Here is an 18,517-nt window from a genome sequence, read left to right as displayed (position 1 = left end):
CATTTTTTTAACATTGTGTATTTTTCATATTTTATTGTAATTTATTGTATTGCCTTTCCCTGTAGTTTATGTGCCACTTGTTGTGTGCCTTGTGATTTGTTTAGACATTGTTGCTACTGAAACTGCTGTTGTTCTTCCAGTGTGTGTGTGTGTGTGTGTGTGAAATGTGTGCCAAGCTATGCCAGCCTACGTCACTGTTCATCTGTTAAGATAGTACAGTGTTGTTTTGATTCACAAAAACGTAATGATGCCATCTCCCCTTCTTGACTGGCATTTGATTCAGACGGACAGTAAGCTAATTAGCAAGCAGGATAGCAGGAGAAGCTAACCCTTTAAACCAGAGATTTCCCTACTATGGTACAAAGCCATGAGTTAGGGAAGGCGATATTCAGGGCCTTCAGCTTGATGACAGTTGCTTCAGTCCTAGGATGCCAATGTGACACCGTGCCAGCTACTAAAAACAAACCAGGCATTGAGGGGAAAGAGAAATATGTGTTCATTATTTTGAGGTATACTCCTTATTTTGAGTTTGTTTCAGCCACAGAGAAGCACATTTTTGTCTGTTATTAGCTATGTGGTTACACTAAACCGTCCAATTTGTAAAAATATCTGAAAGGACACATAGTAAAACATGTTTTTAAAAAAAAAAAAAGCTATAGAGTGATGCCTCAAAATCTTCTGTTCGAGAGTAACTAGTAAGTTTGTTTTTAATGGTTTTAATGTTGACTTTTTTTTTAATCAAGTAATTGGTAATTTGGTTACTTTTCCAGCCCTGAGATGGCCTTGCGACCTGTCCAGGATGTACCCCGTCTCTCGACTGTAGATAGCTGGGATAGGCTGCAACCCCCAGTGACCCTGGATGGATGGTTACTTTTCCCACTCGATATATCACCCGGCCATGGAATGACGTAGCCAGAAAAAGTCAACATAGACAGGTAGGGGATATGCATTTAAAAACAGACCATGATGGTTCATCTTAGATTAAGCATTCTGGTTGATATGTGTTTTATCAGTCCAAATTCTTGTGTTTGACCTTTGTGCTTTTGTTTTTAACTATCCACAACTTACACTGTGTGAGCTCCTTCATCCTCTCCCACAGCCATTGTAATGCTGGCAGCAGAAACCCATGAGTAGACATGACACCTTTTGCAGGACATTCAGGACATACAGGACACCCTATGCAACATAGTGCATAGGAACGACAAGAAAGAAAATGACAAGAAACTTACCAGTTGTCTTCAAGCATCCCAAGGAGACTGAGTGTCTGTAGTATGTTTCGCAGCTTAATGGCAGCTGCTGAGCTAAGATCAAAACTAGAAAAAAACACACTTATGATGTAGTGGAAGTTGACAATCAAGGCTGGGGTCACACACTAAAATAGCACAGGCCTCATGATAATCCATCCACTAAGTGGTTTTCATCTTACTGAAGCACTATCTGAGCAAGTATCTCTCCACCTGTTCATCATTTTAAAGAAAGTGTTTTAGAGGTTTAACCTGTTCTCTGTTAAGGACTTTCTATACATGAAATGTGTAGGAGCCTGATCATGTTTTCAGTCATAGTACTTAAAGCTTTAAATGGAGCAAGAGCCTGTGAAGCACTGCAGGTTAAGGGTAAATCTTGATATTGCAAACACTTTTTCCTCCTTCCTCTGGATTTATTTACCTGTTATATGATGTTGAAAAAGGATTAGCAACAGATAAATGAGTTCTAAAGTCTGCAAGTGATTATTAAGAATGTAAAACAAAAGCCTGCAAATGTATCAATGCCAAGAGGGGTGTGTTAATGAGAGCCTGAAATGCAAATTAATGGCCAAGGCCAGAGCTGCAATTTAAAGAAAGTGGTATGCATTTAAAATGATTCACCCTGTTTAACATGCAACACATTCTAGTAAATACATCAGCGAAACCCTTAGTAAAAGACAATTTATCATATAACTTTACATACTAAAGGCTCACAAAGCAAATTATTGACGAAGTATTGATAATATTCTTTGACCAATATTCTCCCATTACTGTCTACACTTGTTTCTCACAACCTTCAGCTTTGAACCCAGAATGTTCCTGCTGCAAGTACTAATCGTGGCAGCACCTTTTGGAAATACAAGATCAGCAGAATGTTTAATGTCTTACAAACTCAGCAGTGTTGAATAAATTTTATTGCAACTGTAAATACTGAAAACTCAAAATGTGAAATGCAGAACACTAGTATTTCATTTAACTGCCAATTTTTCCTCCACTGCACACATTAAAGTGCTTTTGATTTATGATTTCAATTAACTTAAGTTACAAAAATAGGAAAACAAAAATGTCTGTACGGGCAGGGACGAGGCTTGTAAGTTGATAATACTTTTAATGGCATTTTTCTCTCTCTTTCCATTTAACATGTTTCATTCACTGATTTAATTATAAATGATAAATAAATAAATGATAACTTTCAGCAGTGTTAATTGATACACTGATTTACACTGCAACTATTCCACTCTTTTAATGATAACCTTGACATTACACAAACCTCTCTGGGTGTAATTATGTCACTGTATTTCGTTAGGATGCAGAGTGATAAATAATCTCAGAAATACATTGAAATAAGTTACTTGCTTCTACGATGTGCTAATGTAGAACCTTGCATGTGTGCCACTCCTCAGCCTGCTCAGTGAATGAGTGTTTGTAACCACAGTGCCTCTTGTGACATGTTAGTTGTTGACACTCAGCCTCTCCTATTTTACAACAACATGGGTTATTTTATGCTATTAATCAGTAGCCACACTTTCACTAAATCCATTAAGTGTACGCACTTTGTGTGGGCATATACTGATAGTGGGTAAGGCATCGCCTTGCTCATAAAACAGCTTCACTTCTCTATAGCACGCATGTTGTAAACATTACTTTGTGATTTTATCCGTCTTGGCATGATTGCATCACATTTTATCTGTGAAAGCTTGTCAATTTCAATGATGTTATATTTATATAAAAATCATATTTATGTTGGGGCAGGCCCCTACAATCCTGAAGAGCAACATTTCTTTTTCTATGAAGCAACTTGCTTGAACCAGCAATGTCTGTTCTGTTTTCACTGACTCTAGCTGTCTTTCATTATTCATTCCATATCCATTCCAGCATGTCCTCATGAGAAGACGCTTTGGACCATAATACATACTGCCAGATATGGCACATGGTTATATTTATGCTAATGGAACAAATGAATGTATTGTCTGATACCATGCAGTCATAAGACCAATGTAGCAAAACCTACATTAGATGGCAGGTTTGGGATAGTGGGGTCATATGCAACATGGCAATGTTTTACTCGGGAGTCAGGGGTTCAAGTCCCCCTAACACCAGAGGCTGTTTTGCTTTTGCCTGTGGTTAAGTTGCGTTTTTATCACAGTTATACTTGCCATGCAACTACTATGTAATGTTAGGCATTAAAACAGGGTAAGGAGTTGGTTATAGATCATTCTAAAACACATGAAAATTGTTCTTTTCTGCTGTTGCCATTTTTTGGCTACAATTGCAATGACTCCACGCCTCCATGGCCAGCTGGAGATCTGGTAAAATACAAACGTTTTCTGTTTTCAAGGACTGAAATATCAACCTCATGTTTTTTTAATTTTGCTGGTAAGGACAGGCTGGCCAGATTTCAGAGCAGATTAAGAGGGGAAGCCTAGACTTCCTTCTTCCCAGCCACCTCCTCTGGTAGAATACCACAGCTTTCCCAGACCATTTGAGAGATATAATCTCGCCAGTATGTCCTAGGTCTGCCCTGGAGCCTTCTCCCAGAACACCTCGCTGTGAAGGTGCCCATGAGACATCCTGACCAGACCCCTGACCCATTACAACTGGCTGTTCTCACTGTGCAGGAGCATCAACTCTACTCTTTGCTCGTCCCGGATGACTGAGCACTGTAACCTCTCACTAAAGAAGAGTTCAGATAAATGTAGCGGAACTAATTTTTGCTGCTTGCATTCGCAGTTTTATTCTTTCAGTCACTATCCCACTACCCACACCATGGGTGAGGGTAGGAATGTAGATCGACTTGTAAATCTAGAGCCTTGCCATATGGCTCAGTTCTCCCTTCACCACAACAGACAGGAGCAGAGGCTGCATTACTACAGACCGTGCTCCAATCTGCTCATAGGAAAAGAAAAACACAACATGAACTCCTCAGCTTGAGGCAGTAACTTGTCCCCAAGCCCGGTGAGGGCCTTCCGCCCTCAGCATTTTCCAGCTGAGAACCATTAAGAGGTGCTGATTCTCATCCCTGGTTCCACACACTCAGCTGTAAATACACACTCCAGTGCTGCAGGTCTCACTTCCATGAAGTCAGCAGGACCACCGCATACACAAAAAAACAGTGACGTGATCACCCAAACTGCCCGCCTTCCAACCCTTTAGCTGCTCCAGGAAAGTCTGTCCATTGAGATTATGAGCAGACATGGTGAGAAAGAGCAGCCCTGATGGAGTCCAACCTCCACTAAAAATAAGTCTGACTGACTGTTGGCAATGTGAGCCAGACTTCCTTTTTCACTTGTAGAAGGACTCATTGGCCTGCAGCAGGGCCCATAGAGTTACACTCACTTTGTGCTTTATTTGTTGCCCCACTCTCATGAAAACATGTGTCGACAGGTCACAGGGTCTCCACATGAAGGCGTAGCCGTCTCTGCATCACGCAACATCACTTACATACTTTTTTTTTTTTTTTTAGAATCACATCAAGTTAAAATCATTGTGTTTACAAAACATGTTTTAGATTACTTGGACGATAAATCTCTTGAGGCAAGTGTGTGCTACTGGCCATCTGGGCGAATCTTCAATAATACAAGAGACACTAGCAGAGAGTGAATAATTAAATGAGGTACACGGGAGGAAAGAGAAGGCATGCTGATATAGTTTGGCATTATAATATTTGCTGAAGATGTGATGAAGGAGTAATACGCTGTATATAATTCAGTGTTTATAGGGTCTGTTTCTTTGTTCAGGCAACTATTGACCTTATGATGTCACTGTTAGACTAATGATGAAATAAACAGATGGTGTCATCACAGTTTTTTTTTTCCTCCTGACACAATGCCCTGTGACTCAGGCAGCTGATGAGTCATAAGTTTCACTCTCCATCACTTCAGCCCACTGTTGTATTATTACAGACTACATTACCCAAATATAGCTAAATATTTACCATTAAATAATGATGAGCCAAAGAAGAGAGTCAGAGAACTCTGTTTATCCCATTTGCTGGTATCATTCCCTGTGTGCAACATTATTTTCTGCTCTTCCCTTTGCTTTATATGGAACAGTGACTTCAGACACAATATTCAACACATAATGTACAGTGCCTGTATATTATTCCCCACTCTCTCACACAGCACATATTTGTGTTTTAATAACTGACCACACAATAAAGGAGAAGAAGTTTTAGATCGTTCCAAAGCTAAAATGTATCCTCAGTTAATTGGTCCTTTCCTCAAGCAAGCTGAAAGTGAGGTGCTTAAGATCTGCAGTCTTTATTAAATAGTATGGAAGCAATCAAATAACATAAAGTTGCTGCCAACACTGACATGTAGGAGTTTCACTAAGAGCATAACAATCTCCGAGGTAGGCAGCTCCTATTGAAAGACTGCATGACATGCTGTTAATATAACACGTCTTGTATAGGTACCTTATGATAATAGTGTGTGATCTGATCAAATGACAAATTGACACATAAACAATGGGGGGGCACAGCAGCAGCTCAGATGAGGCAGCGTGTGATGGGTCTGTTGGAGGGGATATTCGTCTCTCTGCCTCTCTACAAGACATAATTAAATCAGGGGCCTACATAAAAATGCTAATAGCCAATAAATTATTTGTTGCTGCTCTATAAATAATAATGTACAGATCAATCTTTGTGTGCCTTCCCATCATAATGAGCCGTTGTGTTTTTTTCTTGGAGCAAATAATGTAGAATTTGGGAGAGGAGATGGGGATAGCCCCATTCAGTGTTATGTATTCAGTATTCCAAAAACCTCTGCAATATTAGGTGTCTTGGACTAATATTTACTGTTTGGGCATTAGGCTGTTGCTGTAAAATTCACCATTTCACACCATACGTTTGTACAGTCCTGCCTTCTTCCTGAGCCTTTAAACTATTATATTTTGCATTTTTGTATCAGCTTAAAACGGTGCTGCCTTAAGAAGCTGAAGTTAATATAATAGTAACTTTAGTCCTCCTATTTGTATTAGTAGTATTATTTTTAATAATTGGAGAAGCAAACTTTTGATCCTCTTTTGAAACTGTGCCTAAAGTTAAACCTGGACAGCAAAAGGAAAATTAGGTTTTTTAATCATTTATTCAACAAATATATAAATCGTTTGTAATATCCTTCTGTGAGAACAGCACAAACACCTTTGGCCTCAAAAACTAGTATTACCTATTTTAAAGCAGAATTCATTTCTTGTAGGCATCTTGTATAATTGTCTACCGGTCTAAATAACATTCGGCTTTCTGGCCTCAATTACTGTTAAGGTATAACTGAGGGGGGGAAAATATGATGAAAACAACACCTTGCAAATGGTTTTATATATATTTATATATATATATATATATATATATATATATATATATATATATATATATATATATATATATATATATATACACGTATACACATATACACGTGTGCTCTGTGTTTGTGCGACAACCAACAGTGGTGCAGGGAATTCTGCACTTATTATACGCTGCATTCAATCAGGGAAATCCAACTAAACAGAGCTGAGGGTGCATTAACATTAAAAAAATATATATCAACATTGTACTTTTCAGTGCGGTGCCAAGACACAGTAAAAAAATTAAATAGGATGTTCTGTTCTGACAACAAAAGACTCCAGGTTGCTTTATCACTCTGGGACTCTGTAATGGAATATTAATTGTAAAAAATGAGTAATGAGTGGGCAAATAAACAATGAAAAAAGCTAATTGCTATGCAAATGTGATATGAAGCCTAGAGTGCTTGTGGCGGCTGGTTATACCCCACACAGTAACAGTTTACGCCATCATTTACCTTCATTTGAGAGGCATTCTTTGAGGTGGTAAGAACTGTAGCCTCTTAAAAAAAAATTAATCTGCCAATGGAAACATTGTGGACATTAGCATACACTTTTAGGATGCTCTGAGGCCATTTATGTAATCTAGGAATAAATAAATGAACCTGACATTAAATGATAAATGGGTGTTAATGAGTAATCATCGAAGCACAGCAGATATGAAGTCTACATGCACTCAAATGTGACAACCAATATAAGATGTTTACTTCCTGCAATTCACCCCCTACACCACACATCCGTAAACAATTAAAGATCATCAATTTAAAATAGGCCTGATAGACTAGTGGGGCCCCCACAAATAAAGCATCTTATAGCACATTGCAAACTGAATACCATGTGTTAATTATGGAACATATGAAAAAAATACAAATTACTTAACAGCATCTGACAGTATATATAAAAAAAAAAACGCTTGAAAGTGCTTTCAAGTAATTACCCCCCTCTACGAGTCTCGATGCGCTATTGCAGAGAAGTGACATTAATGTTTTGTGGCAAAGGAAGTGTCTGATAAAAGGCTAGAAAAAGAAAAAGAGTGTGAAGTGTGCCGATTTTTTTCCTTTCTTCATTATTGCTATTTTCACTCAGTGTTACCTTTGTTGTGCGTTGTTTGTAGATGAAATGGGTTAGATCTTCTTAAAACTGTCAGACATGCTGGACAAATTATTCTGCTCCCACTTTCATCCCCATCGTGGCCTTCCGAGGGTGCCAAGCTTCAAAGAAGTGTTGTAAGGACACCCCTACTTTACAAGATGCCTTCACTAAACCCTTGTCATCCAAGACTCAGTCAGGGGGTCACTCTGGCAAGCAACCCAAACAATATATTGTGTTTGGGTTGACTTCATGACTTTCTTGTAGTAAAGATAGATTTTAGAAGAAGAGTGAAACCATGTGTGCATGTGTTTGTGTGTGTGTGTGTGTGTATATATATACACTCAACAAAAATATAAACGCAACACTTTTGTTTTTGCTCCCATGTTTCATGAGATGGACTTGAAGATCTAAACTTCATTCCAGATACACAATATTACCATTCCTCTCAAACATTGTTCACAAATCTGTCTAAATGTGTGATAGTGAGCACTTCTGCTTTGCTGAGATAATCCATCCCACCTCACAGGTGTGCCACATCAAGATGCTGATCTGACATCATGATTAGTGCACAGGTGTACCTCAAACTGCCCACAATAAAAGGCCACCCTGAAATGTGCAGTTTTGTCTCACAGCAAAATGCCACAGATGCCACAAGCATTGAGGGAGCGTGCAATTGGCATGCTGACAGCAGGAATGTCAACCAGATCTGTTGCTCGTGCATTGAATGTTCATTTCTCCACCATAAGCCGTCTCCAAAGGCGTTTCAGAGAATATGGCAGTACATCCAACCGGCCTCACAACCGCAGACCACGAGTAACCACACCAGCCCAGGACCTCCACATCCAGCAGGTTCACCTCCGAGATCGTCTGAGACCAGCCACTCAGACAGCTGCTGAAACAATTGGTTTGCATAACCAAACAATTTCTGCACAAACTGTCAGAAACCGTCTCAGGGAAGCTCAACTGCATGCTCGTCGTCCTCATCGGGGTCTTTACCTGACTCCAGATCGTCGCCGTAACAGACTTGAGTGGGCAAATGCTCACATTCGATGGCGTCTAGCACATTGGAGAGGTGTTCTCTTCACGGATGAATCTCGGTTTACATTGTTCAGGGCAGATGGCAGACAGCGTGTGTGGCGTCGTGTGGGTGAGCGCTTTGCTGATGTCAATGTTGTGGATCGAGTGGCCCATGGTGGTGGTGGGGTCATGGTATGGGCAGGCATCTGTTATGGACGAAGAACACAGGTGCATTTTATTGATGGCATTTTGAATGCATAGAGATACCGTGATGAGATCCTGAGGCCCATTGTTGTGCCATACATCCATGAACATCACCTCATGTTTCAGCAAGATAATGCACGGCCCCATGTTGCAAGGATCTGTACACAATTCTTGGAAGCTGAAATTGTCCCAGTTCTTGCATGGCCAGCATACTCACCGGACATGTCACCCATTGAACATGTTTGGGATGTGCTTGACCGGCGTATACGACAGCGTGCACCAGTTCCCACTAATATCCAGCAACTTCGCACAGCCATTGAAGAGGAGTGGACCAACATTCCACAGGCCACAATAGACAATCTGATAAACTCTATGCGAAGAAGATGTGTTGCACTGCATGAGGCAAATGGTGGTCACACCAGATACTGACTGGTTCTGAGTCCCCAGACCGCCAATAAAGCAGAAACAAAATGCACATTTCAGGGTGGCCTTTTATTGTGGGCAGTTTAAGGTACACCTGTGCACTAATCATGATGTCAGATCAGCATCTTGATGTGGCACACCTGTGAGGTGGGATGGATTATCTCAGCAAAGCAGAAGTGCTCACTATCACACATTTAGACAGATTTGTGAACAATGTTTGAGAGGAATGGTAATATTGTGTATCTGGAATGAAGTTTAGATCTTCAAGTCCATCTCATGAAACATGGGAGCAAAAACAAAAGTGTTGCGTTTATATTTTTGTTGAGTGTATTAGGGAATGAGACAGTCCTATGATGACATCCGGGAATATGATCATATGGTCTGCAAGTGTTAGTGTAATTAAATTAAATTCCCTATTATTGCCGAGTTTATGCAGTAACTGTTCAGTGCTGTAGTGTTTTATAGTCAGGTACCTTGTTAGGCAGCTAAGGGGTCTATCAGAATATATTGCCTGTTAGCGGCAGCCATGTTCCCTTGCATTGAAGCCTGTCTGCGTTTGTGATAAGGTGGGTTATAAGTACCTGTTAACGATCGCAAATTATCTTTCATATGCAAATAAGGTCGGCGATATTTCGCCCGTTTATGCTAATGTTAATCATTAGTATATTTGTATTGCTATTTGATGTGCGGTTAGCTATTATTATATATAGCTAACCGTTTACTAATAGTTATATTAGTTATGCTGCTAAGCTAGCGCCCTTTCATTTATTGTATGTGTCAATTTCAGATACCAGACAACCATATATAAAGACACTATAAAGCTGAAGCTGAAGTGTGCCTCATCATTAAGGCCATTTTTACTGTGTCCGGCCTCTCTGATCGGGGTCTCTGTGTGGATGAGGTGTTCCAGCGAATACAACTGAAACTACATACGGTCCTAGCTCTCCGCAGCAGTAATGTTTGTTGGGCAATATGTCCATATGTACCATTAGCATAAACATGCCCATGTGTTGTATCTGCCGGATATATTATCAACCAAATATGGCATATGTAATATAAATTATAGCAAGAAGGCTCCCGGTTCAAGTCTGACTGGGGCCTTTCTGTGTGGAGTTTGCATGTTCTCCCTGTGCCTCCGGCTTCCTCTTACAGCCTAAAGACATGCTTGTTAGGTTAATTGGTGACTCGTAGGTGTGCGTGTGAGTGTGAATGGTTGTATGTGCACGTTGCCCTGTGATGGACTGGTGACCTGTCCAGGGTGTACCCTGCCTCTCACCCATAGTTAGCTGGGATAGGCTCCAGCCCCCTGTGACCCTGCACTGCAGAACGAAGCGGGTTAATGGATGGATGGTATATCAAACAGGAATGGTGCATATTGCTGCTGTTTCCTTTCAATGAAAGCAGAAAAATCTGGGACAAAATAGTTTCATCTAAAGCTGCAAATTTCTGTTTTTTTTTAACTGTTATCAAAGAGAGGAGTCTGCCAGTGCCTCCATTGTAACTGTGTTTGGGGGAGGAATCAATTTTTCCTAACTAATCACTACAAGCTAACGCACTGGATCCACATCAATCCAACTTCATTTTAAATTGACACTAATACATACGCTTGCCAAGATATTTATTTGGCCAGGGTATTAAAAGTGGAGGAGAGGTTTAAAGGTGTTGTAGGCTGATACTGATACTGACCATAGGGAGGAGCCTGGCTGGCTGTTTCCATTTGTTTTCTATTCTTTATGCTGAGCTAAGATAATTGTCTTTGATGCTTTGGCTCCACAGATTTGATAATGGTATTAATCTAATCTAACCCTCAGTAAAAAATATTTAAGTACCCCATCAAATAATTTCAACTGCTACAACAATGATTGTAATTATAAGGTGTCATAGAGCTCCATTACTTTACAAAGTGTATGTAGATATAACTACAGCACTGTGAACAATGGTTTAAAGTCTCTTCTGGCAGTATCAAATATACACTGTGACACTAAGTAAGTAAAAGATATATAATAAGTATGTGAGAGAAAGGGTATTTAAGGAAGTGGAGAACTGCCTGAACTGACAGCTCAAAGTCCTTACAGCAACTTGATGAGCCAGTATGTAGAGAAAGACCGGCCCATTCAGTCCATGTCAAATCTTTAATTCTGCACCAGTAATCCTGCAACTGAGCCGAGATCTTTACAGAGAGAGGGAGAAGAGGCTTTCTGCCAAGTCTGAGAGAATAAATGATAACCTTATTGTACACAACATCCTGAAAAGATGGAGAAGCATGCTTGTTGTATAGCATACAATGGGGAAAAAGGGGGAGAAGGTGGCATCATAAAAGCTAGAAAAGCTACTGGGAATGGAGCAAAAACCGAGATAAATCAGAAACTGGTGAGGCTGAGGAAACATTTGTTGTTTGTTTTTTCTTGTGGTTTAGAGTGAATCCATATGGATCAATCTCATTAGTTCAGCCTTTATAACATGTAAAGTCCATTCACGTAGCCCACAAAGTATGTAGGCTACACTTCATGTTTAATATATGTGTGTATATCTTGTTACGATCTACTTGATTCCATATGGTGCACGTGTTTAGTATCTTTAAGTTTTGCTTGCTAGAACTTAAAAAAAAAATAAAACAAATGAAGCAATAAAAGCAGTTTGGAGGGAGTTGAAGCTTCAAACCTGCTGAGTTATCTGCTGCATTTAAACTGTAGCCAGCCTGCCAAACAGAACTGACATGACAAATGAGAGGTATGCAAAGAGGTGTGGGGGGATTGGTTCAGGAAATGCTGGTAAAACAACAATAAACAGCACATTATTCTACGAAATAACTACTGGAATGTACACAGATTAATTGTAACAGTTCAAACATATCTGTCAGTGGAATTTCCCTTAAAGCGTTCTCATTGATTATTCATATTGATTATTTTGAGACAAATGCTGTGCGATGCTTATTAAGAACATTACAGATGCTCTGATGGATATAGCTGCTGGCCTGAAAGAGAGCCTTGGTGCAAATCCTGATGCATTTTCATGCTTCTTTTATCCCTTAAGAATGTAGTGTTTAATTATTTATGGTGTAACGTCACCGTGAAGGCACAGCACTGTTCGTTTATTTTGCCTCTGGGCACATTGCCCTTGTCATGCAGAGTTACTGTCGTTTGACTATCTCTTGCTGGGATCCATGTCTTCTCATCTTTTCTCAGAATATTTTCTTTTTCCCTCAAGGAGAGACACTGTGAGCTCAGAGCAGAATGGTCAACAACATCACTGCTGTTATGGAGAAATCAAAATGACAGGTCACCAGAATAACACCTCTGTGCATGAATGAAGACTTAAATTCAGAATACTTAAGCAATATTCATTGTAAGGCTCTTAAATTTATCAATGATAAGACCAGTGAATACAGGCGATGTGTGCTTTAGATTATTGACCATATACATGCAAACTGCAGAATAAATGTAGTATTTGAAGTAAAAATATCATGACAAGGCTTAGACACACAGAGGTACAGTAACTATTTCTCCATAGAGTGCTTATATTATTATTATTATTATTATTATTCAAACAGGTTTTTGGTTGGATGGCTGAAAAGGTCTGTGGTAAACACAAGGTCAGGGGGTGTATAATAAATACACCAGTAGAGTCTTGCTAACAAGAATGTCCCCCAGTGGCCTCATCAGCCAGCATGAGGCCATTGGGGGACATTAAATTCTATCACACACAAAAGGTAACTATTAGTGATGACACAGAAGTAATGCAAGCGCAGTGTGCACAGCTTCTGGCTCTCCTAACAAAGTGTTTTTTTTTTTTTTAATTTATACTTGCCACAGAGCTTAATTTCTGCAGTAATACCAAAAAGCCATTGGCATTGATTTCATTGTTTTTTTTCCACAAAGGAACCAATTCAGGGCTGGACAATGGCATTGCATTGCATTACAGTATATAAATGAAAGAGTTTCTGAGTCTAGGTGTGTGGCAGACAAAAAATAAAAATAAAATGGCTGAAAGTACAGGTGAAGGATTTTCTTTATCTTTTTCACCAATAATGAGAAAAAACAAAAATCATGTGAGTGCTTCTTGATGCTCCTCAAGGATGGATGAGTTGTGAGTGTGCACATTAAAAAAATTATCACAAACAGCTCTATGTCTTGATGTCAAAGCTATTGGGTCAGGCAGTAATGTAATATATACAATAGCCTTATGTGTATGAACAGAGATTTGGCTAAGCTTATTTTTCATTGGCACACCAAAACCACCTGCAGTACGAACCACACAGCTTTTTATCACAACAGCCAAATGAATGTCGGAACGATTGCTTGCTGCTTGTGATTGCATGTCAGTGTTCTCCTATTCAAGTAGACAAGAAACACCAACCGGTGTTGTTTTTGGGATAACATGTGTTGCGCCATTTATCCCTCCCACTTCTTCTGAAGTAGCTCTATGTGTAGCCTTACTTCAGTCTAAATTTGTTTCACACACATCAAGGGCAGATTCACCAGCTAGGGTGTGGGATGACAGGCTGATTACCTTGTGTATTGATGACCCAGTTTAATTTAACAGGATCCTGTTGGTGCAAGACTGGAAGTGATGAAAGATGAAGCAGAGGAAGACAGATTCTAAATATCATCATATAATTTATCTTCTTTTTTGGTGCACCATATTATTTATGCAGCATGTCCATATATATCTGTGTAAATGTGTATATGTGCATTTTTGGAGCCACCTGCTGCATACTGTATTTTCTCCATAGAACATATTAAAAACAGATATATTGCCCTTAAGATGGGAATAAGCATTCACATTTTCCAATCAAAATGGCATCAAAATACTCATACATATTAAAACGTCATGCAAAAAGATAAGAATTATAATTAATTTAGCCCCTCTTATTGACCTTTTTTAATCCCCCCCTAAATCCACTGGCATTTCATGGGCTAGATTACATCCGCTGGCTGTCTTTACAATACTTTTAAGACTCTCTCTCACATTCTCCACACACATTTCTGCATTAAAATGTGTTCATATACCTACAATTTGTACAGTTGAAGACAAAACTATTGCCCCCTATGAAAATGTCTTTTTATTCAAATATTTCTCATGTTTTGTTTCGTTTAGCAAAGTCATTTTAACACAATACTTCCAAATATACCAGTTTCATTTAGGAAGCTTACATTATTTTACACATTATTTCTGTATTAACATAAAAATAACAAGGTCAAAACTATGAGCCCCCCAAATGCTAATAGTCAGCAGTGTATCCCCTCGATTGATAACAGTGTGAAGTTACTCTGTGCAGCTTTTAAGTTTGAGGCACAATTAATGAGCGATTCTAGCCGATGTATCTTTAGCGACCGTCTTCTGGCATGAACCCTGGTCTTTAGTACACTCCACAGATTTTTTTGTTGTGATTGAAGCCTCTGCTTTGAGGCATATTGGGCATATCAATAACTATTCACTTTGCTTTTTACTAGAAAAGAGTTGTGATAGCTGCCATGTTGTAAGACGATGACCAAGACCCAGTTTGGCTGTCGACTGCTTTAGGTTTTCAGATCTAATTCAGATCTCAGTCTCTTTTTTCATGATTCCATTAGACTCCCAGTTTCAGACACACTAAAGCATTCCCACAGCATTATACTACCACCACCATGTCCGACTGTGGGAACTATGACCTGTCTATGTAAGCTCTAGTTAAAAATCTGACCAAATGACATCCTTCAGTATGTGTATTAATATTTCTGTAGGTTGTACCTAGCACACTTCAATCATGGCTTAGAGGCATCTTTCCCACAGAGCTGGACAGTCCATTGTTGTGCAGGCCTTGTGCAGTGTCATCACAACTGTTTATAGGGTCTTTAGACACATCTCTCACTACCTTCTTTCCGGAGCATTTTTTTTCACTTCCTACCTCTGTTTGACTCTCTTTTTAATAATAAATCTTACAACAGTCATAGAAACTTGAAAGCAGTTGTCATTTGTTATTACTAGTTATTACTAGTTATTAGGCTTTCTCAGGGGAAATACTATGGGTAAAAATGTGTTTTTATTTCTGTGCTGTATTATTGAAATATATCTGTATATTTGAAAAAGACATTTTCATAGCGGAGCTAATATTTTGTGTCCAACTGAATCTGTTTTATTCTAATTTTGTCTTCACCTGGAAACAGAATCTAAATAACAGAAATTGAGCCTCTTTTGTCTTTTTAAAATCAACTTTTTATTTTTCTCCATATATCTCAAAATGTTGCAATTTGAGCAACAGAGCAGCATATTCTGGCCCTCTTTCTGCTTTGTGTTCTAAAATCCAAATCCATGCACTGTCACACTTTGACAGCTGGGATTTTGTCCAAGTTTAAAAATGATTGATTGAAGAAGTAGCAGGCTTTTTTTAATCCATTTTTTTGTTGTAGAGCTGTAAGGTTAGAGATCTAAGCGGCAAGTTTGCAGCATCATTAACAAATGTATTGATTTTACTCAGCTTAAAGGTTTATCATTGTTTGTGCCAAATACATAATTGCTAGGCAACAAGCTTTCCTCTGTAATTAGGTTATTAATATTTATTTGTTTAGTTAGTGTATCTTTTCTGTTTATTGCTTAGCAATAGAATTTAGACTGAGGTTTATAACAGGATCAATACAGGGTGAAAAAAAAAGTTTTGTTCTTATAAATTGTGGTCTAAAGAAAGGACTGTTGGTAAAGATGGACTGACATTCTGTGACATCACACATACTGTTTTCTAAAGAGCACCTTTGAAGGTCAGCAGGGGGTCTTTCAGTATCTGAAGCCTCCGGCAAGGTGTTGTGTTGGCTCTGCATTGGTGCTAAGCAGAGCTTTGTCGACCTGTAGTTATTTATTGTCACTTGAAGTCAGTGTTAAAAATATGTACAACAGCTGGAACTGTTGGCTGTTAGTCTGTTGGTCTGATTTGTTTTTTCTTTTACATTTGGTTCCCCTCTAATTCACCTGCCATAAAAGAGCACTGGAGTGAAACTGAGTGTTGTGTAGATATTTTCTCTTGTCCTGTCTGGTCTGTGCTTCTTTGTCTGAGCTCTTTGTAGAAATTATTCAGACAAAAGTAGGAGGTCATGCCCTTATCAAACACCACATTAAGCCATAGTATTGTTACATATATGATTCACTTACAGTTATGTGTGATGAAATTATCTATAGAGACCACATCACCATTTGTACCAGGCTGTAGACATGTTTGAAGTTGCTTATCTTAACTTGATAGTCATTGAGATCGACCTGCTTTTGGAGTGGTCTCAAGTGGCTGTTCAAGGAACTGCAGTGACCTCTTTTATCCAACCCAGAGGTTTTCACCTTGATCCAACACTAAACTCATGGTGTAAAACATCCTCTACATCTTAGCATTCATCTTCCTTTATTCATAAACTATCCTCTGAGCTTTTCAAATATACTCTTATATGGGTCACTTGATAGTATGATAAATGAGGAAGGGGTGCACCATGGGACATTAGTGTTGAGTCTTGGGAGACGGTGGGAGTCCCAAAGCAACGTTCGCCTTGGGCTTAGCCTAGCTTCAATCCCCAAGGAAATGTATGACTAATATAGTCTCCAAGTAAAGAAAATAATTATGATCCAAGTGTCAGCTTGGACAAGGTACGTGTGGTGCTGTACAATCAAACAGAACATTGTTGGAGGTATATGGAGCTTCACATTATATTGTAAACACAGATGTTTCTTTATTATCCTGGTTTCTGAAGTGTATATATACCTAAAGACATTTCAGAAGGTAAAATTCCAGTCTGGAGTCTTAAAGACATAAAAAGCATTTGTCCCCTTTCTGTCCCAGTTTTCTTTCTTGTCTTTGTCCCTCTTCCTGTTTGACCCATTAATCCCTTTGTCATTCTGTTTTCCACTGTCTCTCTCTAAGTATCCCTTTCTAAACCCTCTCCTTTCATTCTGATCCTCCCAGAGGCTGGGCATTGCACTCGACCACAACTTGTAATTAAAGTACTGCTTAACAACTTCATTTCACTGTGGTAGTTGTGTGTGTGTGTGTGTAAGTGTGTATGTGCACATTGTGGAAAGCCAAGCTGGTTTTGAACCTATTGAGATGGCCAAACTGAAGAAAGTCCCTCAGGGCCCATTGCTTAATGCCAGTCCCATTCAGATCAGAGCTTGGATGTGGTAAACCAGGAATGTGCTCTATTTTAAGTCATCTGGTTGGGAGTGAAGCAGAACATGTGATAGTTTTATCATTTGTGAAGCTTTCCCTCAGCCTTTTTTTCAGAAATGGATCACAGATATAAAGGACAATTAAGTTAAAAGTGCGCCAATATATTTATTTATTACAAGGTACCTAGGCTTTTTTTTATTTTATTACAAAATAGCATATGTGTAGTGATGAATTGGTAACTACATATTTTGTATTTATTAATTAATCAAGTGTAATTATTTGTTAAAAGCATTTATCTCCAAACTACTGTTTGGATGATAGAGTAACGCATAAAGTATGGAAACCACCTTAAATTGCTTCTGTTGAAATTATAGTTTCCTGATAAATCTGAACTTGACAAATGCACTACCATGATTACAAACTAGACCATTAATCACAGAAACAGCTAAGAAAAAAAAAAAACACGCCTCTGCTAATTGAAAAGTGTAAAGCGACCAATAGAAAGAATTTGTAGGTTGTGGCTGTAGTGCTTTGTTTTTGCTATAGGGTGCAATTTGTATATAACATATTTGAATTTACTACTGCTACTACTATTGTTAAAATTGAAAGTAGTGACTAATGCAACATGAAAAGGGACACAATGTTTCAATAATACATCCAGCAGAAATGACACATGGGACTGAAATATTGACCTCATGTTATGTTTTCCTTTCATTAGACTGAAGCTCAAATGTAGCATTTCCATAAGCAGTATAAACAAAGGCCACATATCAATGCATTGCAATGACGGAACTTGATGCAAGGACACAAGCTACCCAGGCACCAGAAAATCTAACTCAAAAATCTGACTCTTGTGTGAAGATGTGTATTATTTGTTGATAAAAGTGCGCGGTGGTCCAGAGTTGTCTCATGGACATAGAAAGTATAAATTTGTCTTCAGAGACTAGGGTCATTCATAACATAGATGTCAAGCTTTATACTACACAGTATTAGATGAGGCTTGTGCATACAGTATATCTTCATCCTAGATCCTTCTGGATTGGCTGTGAAGGCATTGAAAAGAAATATTTGTGTTGTT

General features: G+C 38.8%; 1 long non-coding RNA gene across 1 annotated transcript in view; it reads left to right on the top strand.

The window, feature by feature from the left end:
- The window catches only part of LOC114441762 (uncharacterized), an 80,627-nt gene that overhangs the window by 44,401 nt on the left and 17,709 nt on the right, over nucleotides 1-18,517 (top strand). The window contains exon 2 of the long non-coding RNA XR_003671279.1: nucleotides 771-935. This is a non-coding gene — a long non-coding RNA (uncharacterized LOC114441762). The remainder of the gene's footprint in view (nucleotides 1-770; nucleotides 936-18,517) is intronic.

Source organism: Parambassis ranga, chromosome 1 (genome assembly GCF_900634625.1).
Source record: "Parambassis ranga chromosome 1, fParRan2.1, whole genome shotgun sequence".
Taxonomy (NCBI): domain Eukaryota; kingdom Metazoa; phylum Chordata; class Actinopteri; family Ambassidae; genus Parambassis; species Parambassis ranga.
The sequence above is the reverse complement of the archived record's forward strand: the minus strand, read 5'-3'. Positions and strand labels throughout refer to the sequence as shown.